Source organism: Cervus elaphus, chromosome 11, assembly GCF_910594005.1.
Source record: "Cervus elaphus chromosome 11, mCerEla1.1, whole genome shotgun sequence".
In the NCBI taxonomy this organism is placed as follows: Eukaryota; Metazoa; Chordata; class Mammalia; order Artiodactyla; family Cervidae; genus Cervus; species Cervus elaphus.
The window spans coordinates 84200921-84206920 of NC_057825.1; the positions used below are offsets into that span (position 1 = coordinate 84200921).

At 39.0% G+C, this 6000-nt stretch overlaps 1 protein-coding gene across 2 annotated transcripts in view; it reads right to left on the reverse strand.

Annotated features, from left to right (window-relative positions):
• VIT (vitrin) overlaps nt 1-782 on the reverse strand; it is a 118847-nt gene extending 118065 nt beyond the window's left edge. The window contains exon 1 of one of the 2 annotated variants that reach the window (XM_043918246.1): nt 508-782. The gene's annotated coding sequence lies outside the window, so the exon portion shown is untranslated. The remainder of the gene's footprint in view (nt 1-507) is intronic. The other variant, XM_043918245.1, reaches the window with a different exon arrangement.
• Between the last annotated feature and the right edge of the window lie 5218 nt (nt 783-6000).

The window sequence follows — 6000 nt, forward strand, 5'->3', positions numbered from 1 at the left end:
CATGGAGCCACATTCCTCCAAGATCTGTCTGAATAGAGAGAAGTATAGATCTATTCTAAATAATTTCTCTTTTAACTTAGCATCAAAATGCCCGTATCTGCTTTTCCTTCATTGTTATAAGCAATTTGTTCTGCTGCTATTATATTCCACATAGGAAGTAAGGTATAATACGGGGTAATAATAGATTTAAACGTACTTTAAAGTTCTGCACAAACATTATACTTTTCAACTTATTTTAACCACAATTAAGTTGGTTTAAAAGATACAGTGAAAATCTTGTTCTAATCTTAACCTCAGCACAATTTATTTAGAGTTGATATATGTATATTAGTTGTTTCTAAAGATGTCAATTACCATTCAATTCTCCTGAGACTGAAATTTGTATAGGCTGATTACTTGGTCAAGGGATGTATTCTAGTTTCTCAATGATAAAAATATTTTCATGTTTTTATAACAAGAAATGGAAAGCAAACTATCTAAATAACGTAGCAATTCATTAGAACATACCTTGTTTGAAGAAAGCAAATTTTTTTCAAAACTTTTCCACCACAGAGAACGGATATCCCTTTTTCCTTAAGCTTTTCTGCATCACAGATCCCATCCAAATTATTCTAAAGAAGAAACAAGAAGAGGTCCAAGCACCTTTTCTTTTCTGAGAGGAGCTAATCAAACATTCCTATCAAACTCTCAGCACTTTGAAAAGCACATTTTACACTATACACACACACACACACACACAGACACACACACTCTCTCACACTCACACACACTGCTTCTCACACTGGTTTTAGTACTGAATTAGGCGGTCCTCTTTTAAATTTCCACTCCCACTTTTTTTTTTTTTCTTTTGGGGTAAGGATTTCTAAATATTCTTTCTAGCCCAAAGCACACATTTCCAGCAAGCAAATTCTACAATTAGAAATTCTAAAAAAGTAGCAGAGAAGCACCTAGATAAGATGGAAAAATTTTAAGTATACTTTAAAATTGTCTCAAGCAGGGCAATTATATTTTCTCTTTCTTTTTCAAATGCTGGCAAACAGCTGGATTAGATTGTATAAAGAAATAAAACTGTACAAACACTACTGAGCTGGTTCTATTGGACTCTCACTTTTGGAGTAGAAATAATTTTCCTACATGTTAAAGCTGTTTTTTGGTTTAGTTCACTTTGGTCCTTTTTGTATTTTGGCAAGTTTAACGAAATGACTGTAGTCTATGCTGCTGGGAACAGGACAGAAGATAATAACAGTGGGAAGAAAAACCTGACTCGTGTTTCAAAAAAACAAATGATGGATAGCTCACAACGTAAGTGCAATCTGCAGGATTTTATTTATTTACATATTAGTGCCATCAATTAAATTGAAGGGATTCAGGCCCAAAACATACATGAGCATATCACAACATCTTAAAAACAGACCATAAAAAAGTACATCTGACACTCCTGGAGATTCAGATGTTTATCAGTCTGACAGCTTCTTCTCTTCAGCTAGGGTGGGAGGGAGCCCAGGGCCGGTCCTCTGCCTGCCTGGGACTGTGCACTCACCCAGCCCAGCCCAAGGAGGAGAATCTTCCCCACGAAGGACCCCTGGGGGTTGCTCCGGTTTGAATCTTTTCCCCTGTTTGGTTCTGCATTTTCTCAACCCTGGAGACTTCCCTGGCTACCCAGTGGCTAAGACTCTGCCCTTCCACTGCAAGGGGCATGGCTTTCATCCCTGGTCAGGAAACTAAGATCCCGCATGCTGCACAACGCAGCCAAAACATTAAAAAAAAAAAATTCTCGATTTTATTTCTTCTTTCTTAAAATCCTAGGTCCACTGGTGGTAAGGATGGTATTGCCACATGGAAGATGCCCTGTCCCATCCTTTGAGAAAAGGTTTGGATGAAAGGGCAGTCCAAATATAATTAATATTGATACTATTTATATTAGTGTTAATAGTGCTAATTACCATTTATGCAATACTTATGCTGGGAATGGTGATAAATCCTCTGCATATATCAACTCATTTAATAGATAGAACAACCTACAGGGGTTGTTACCATTACTTTCACATTACAGATAAGAGAACGGAGGCTCAAAGAGATTAATTGACTTTCCCAGGGTCAGCTGGCTGGAAAGGTAAGAACTGAGGTTCAAATTCAAAGTTGGCTGACCCTTAGGCATTGTGCCGTGTTAGGGCTGAGAGCTTCTTTTCTTTCATTTGTTTAACTTGTTTTCTTATGGTGAATAAGGTGGAATGAAATGTAAACGTACTGAAAGCATAAGAAGAGATGCTCAAAGTGAAGTGGAAATTGAAAAACAATGTTTGTGGTGATGGAAAGATTTGGAAATACATAATGATCGGTGTACTCCGCTATGTGCCTAATTAATGCTAATGAAATAATTAGCAAAATGGCAAAATTTTTGTTGTACGTATTTGCCACAATAATAAACAGTATTAAAAAAGAGAGAAATTCTCCTTTAAGATAAGCAATGAGATATCACTTTTTAATGTTGATTAAATAATCTTGATTATTTTTTAAATGTCTCCAAGAGCTCAGGAAATTCTTTTCATTTCCCAGAGATTCAGTTCTCTTATTTTTTAAAATTTGTATTTGTTTTTTTTTTAATTTAACTGAAGTATAGTTGAGGTACAGTGTTGTGTTAGTTTCAGATGTACCGCAAATTGAATCACTTTTATATATACCTGCGTCCTCTCTTAGGTTCTTTTCCCATATAGGCCATTGCAGAGTGCTGAGCAGAGTCCTCTGTGCTGGATAGTAGGTCCTTATTAATTACATACTTTATATATATTCAGTTCAGTTCAGTTCAGTCGCTCAGTCGTGTCCGACTCTTTGCGACCCCGTGAATCGCAGCACGCCAGCCTCCCTGTCCATCACCAACTCCCGTAGTAGTGTGTATATGTCAGTCCCGGTCTCCCAGTTTATCCCTCCCCTGCTTCTCCCCGGTGAGCATAAGTTTGGTTTCTACATCTGTGACTCTATTTCCGTTTTGTGAATAAGTTCATTTGTGCCATTTTTTAGCTTACACATATAAGTGACATCATATAATATTTATCTTTCTCTATCTGACTTTCTTTACTCATCATGTCAATCTCTAGATACATGCATGTTGCTGCAAATGGCATTATTTCATTCTTTTTAATGACTAATATTCCATTGTATATATGTACCACATCTTTTCTTGTTTGTTTTTGTTTTTTTAAATTTTTTTCCAGATTATTTTTATTAGTTGGAGGCTAATTGCTTTACAATATTGTAGTGGTTTTGGCCATACATTGACATGAATCAGCCATGGATTTACATGTGTTCCCCATCCTGAATCCCCCTCCCACCTCTCTCCCCATCCCATCCCTCTGGGTCATCCCAGTGCACCAGCCCAGAGCACTTGTCTCATGCATCCAACCTGGACTGGCGATCTGTTTCACTGTACCACGTCTTCTTTATCCATTCCTCTGTCAATGGACATTTAGGTTGCTTCCATGTCCTGATTATTATAAATAGTGCTGCAATTAACACTGAGGTGCACGTATCTTTTCAAATTATGGTTTTCTTTGGATATATGCCTAGAAGAGGGATATGGTAGTTCTACTTTTAGTTTTTTAAGAATCCTCCATACTTTTCTCTGTAGTAGCTGTATACATTTGCATTCCCACCAACAGTGTAGGAGGTTTCCCTTTTCTCAAACCCTCTCTAGCAATATAGACTTTTTCATGATGGCCATTCTGACCAGTGTGAAGATACCTCATTTTAGTTTTGATTTGTATTACGCTAATAATTGGTGATGTTAAGCATCTTTTCATGTCCTTTTTGGCCATCTCTGGTGGCTCAATGATAAGAATCCACCTGCCAATACAAGAGATGCCGGTTTGATCCCTGGGTTGAGAAGATCCCCTTTGGAGAAGGAAATGGCAACCCACTCCAGTATTCTTGCCTGGGAAATCCCATGGACAGAGGAGCCTGGAAGGCTATAGTCCATGGTGTCGCAAAAGAGTTAGACAAAACTTAGCAACTAAACAATAGCAACAATGTCTTCTTCGGATAAATGTCTATTTAGATCTTCCATCCATTTGAAATACCACTTTTCATCAGATTGCCTAGAATTGGAAAGCTGGTAAATGCCTATGGCAGACATATGGTGACCCTGATGTGCTGTCTGTGCTGTGGACAAATGTGGTTATTCTACAGAGCCATCTAGACGTACTTACTCACATTACATATGTATCCTAGGACCCATGAAACTCCTTGTGGGATAGTCTTTGGTGAGCTTCTTGCACAGAATCATGAGAAATCCATCCCTAACAAATTAAGAGTTAAGTATGGGAGATACACAGTATGAAATATTTAGTAGCTGCTAGAAGCAAAGAGCCAGATGTGGGATTTGAACAATGATTCCCCACACCAGATCACCTAGGTCTGCCTGTTGGTTTTGGCACCTGTCATTTGGTAAGTAACCTAACATCTCTGTTTTTTAGTCTCTTCATCTGTAAAATGGGAAGAAAATAATAATAAAACATGTATCTCCAAGTTATGACAATTAAAAGAACTAATACTTGTAGAGTTCTTGGGATCTTGCCTCATGTGAAAGAAAAAATACTACTATTTGTGTTTTTTAAATAAATAAAATGGACAGCAACACTGATTTTAGCCAACGAGGCTAAAATCAAAGTGTTGGTGGGACTGATTCTTATCTAGAAGCTCTGGGAAAGACTCCACCAAATCAGGTTGTTGGTAGAATTCAGGTCCTTGCAGTTGTAGGGCTGAGGTTGCTGTGTTCTCGCTAGCTGTCAGCCAGGGGCTGCTCTTAACTACTAGAGGTCACCCCACTCCTCATCACATGGCTCCTTTCATCCTCAAACCAGTCATTGTGTGTTGAATCATTTTCACGCCTGAGTTCTCCCTGAGTTCCTCTTTTACAAGAAGCTGGAGAAAACGATTTTTAAAGAGCTCATGTGATTAGGTTAGGCCAACAGGGATAATTGTCTTATCTTAATGTCAATTGATTAGTAACTATAATTATATCCACAATCTTGCTTTGTCAGGCAACATAATATCATCATGCCCCAGGGGCAGAGATTGGGGTGGGGGGCATCTTGGAATTCTGCCTACCACAACTGTTAATCTTAAAACACATTATTCTTAGTAAAAGTAAGAAACAGATTGAGAAATATAATATAGTACTGGGATGGCTCAGACGGTAAAGAATCTGCCAGCAATTCAGGAAACCTGGGTTCAATCCCTGGGTCAGGAAGATCCCCTGGAGAAGGGAATAGCTACCCACTCCAGTGTTCTTGCCTGGGAAATCCCATGGACAGAGGAACCTGGTGGGCTACAGTCCATGGGGTTGTAATGAGTTGGACACAACCGAGCAACTAACACTTTCACTTTTCACTGAGATGGTTAACAATATGTCTCAACTTGACTGGGCCACCAGGTACCCAGATATTCAGGTCAGTTCAGTCACTCAGCCATGTCCAACTCTTTGCGATGCCATGGACTGTAGCATGCAAGGCTTCACTGTTCATCACCAACTCCTAGAGCCTACTCAAACTCATGTCCATCACATTGCTGATGCCATCCAACCATCTCACCCTCTGTTGTCCCCTTCACCTCCTGCCTTCAATCTTTCCCAGCATCAGGGTCTTTTCAAATGAGTCAGTTTGTCGCATCAGGTAGCCAAAGTATTGGAGTTTCAGCTTCAGCATCAGTCCTTCCAATGAATATTCAGGACTGATTTCCTTTAGGATGGACTGGTTCGATCTCCTTGCAGTCCATGGGACTCTCAAGAGTCTTCTCCAACACCACAGTTCAAAAGCATCAATTCATCAGTGCTCAGCTTTCTTTATAGTCCAGCTCTTACATCCCTACATGACTACTGGAAAAACCATAGCTTTGATTAGATGGAAATTTGTTGGCAAAGTAATGTCTTTGCTTTTTAACATGCTGTCTAGGTTGATCATAACTTTTCTTCCAAGGAGTAAGCGTCTTTTAATTTCATGGCTGCAA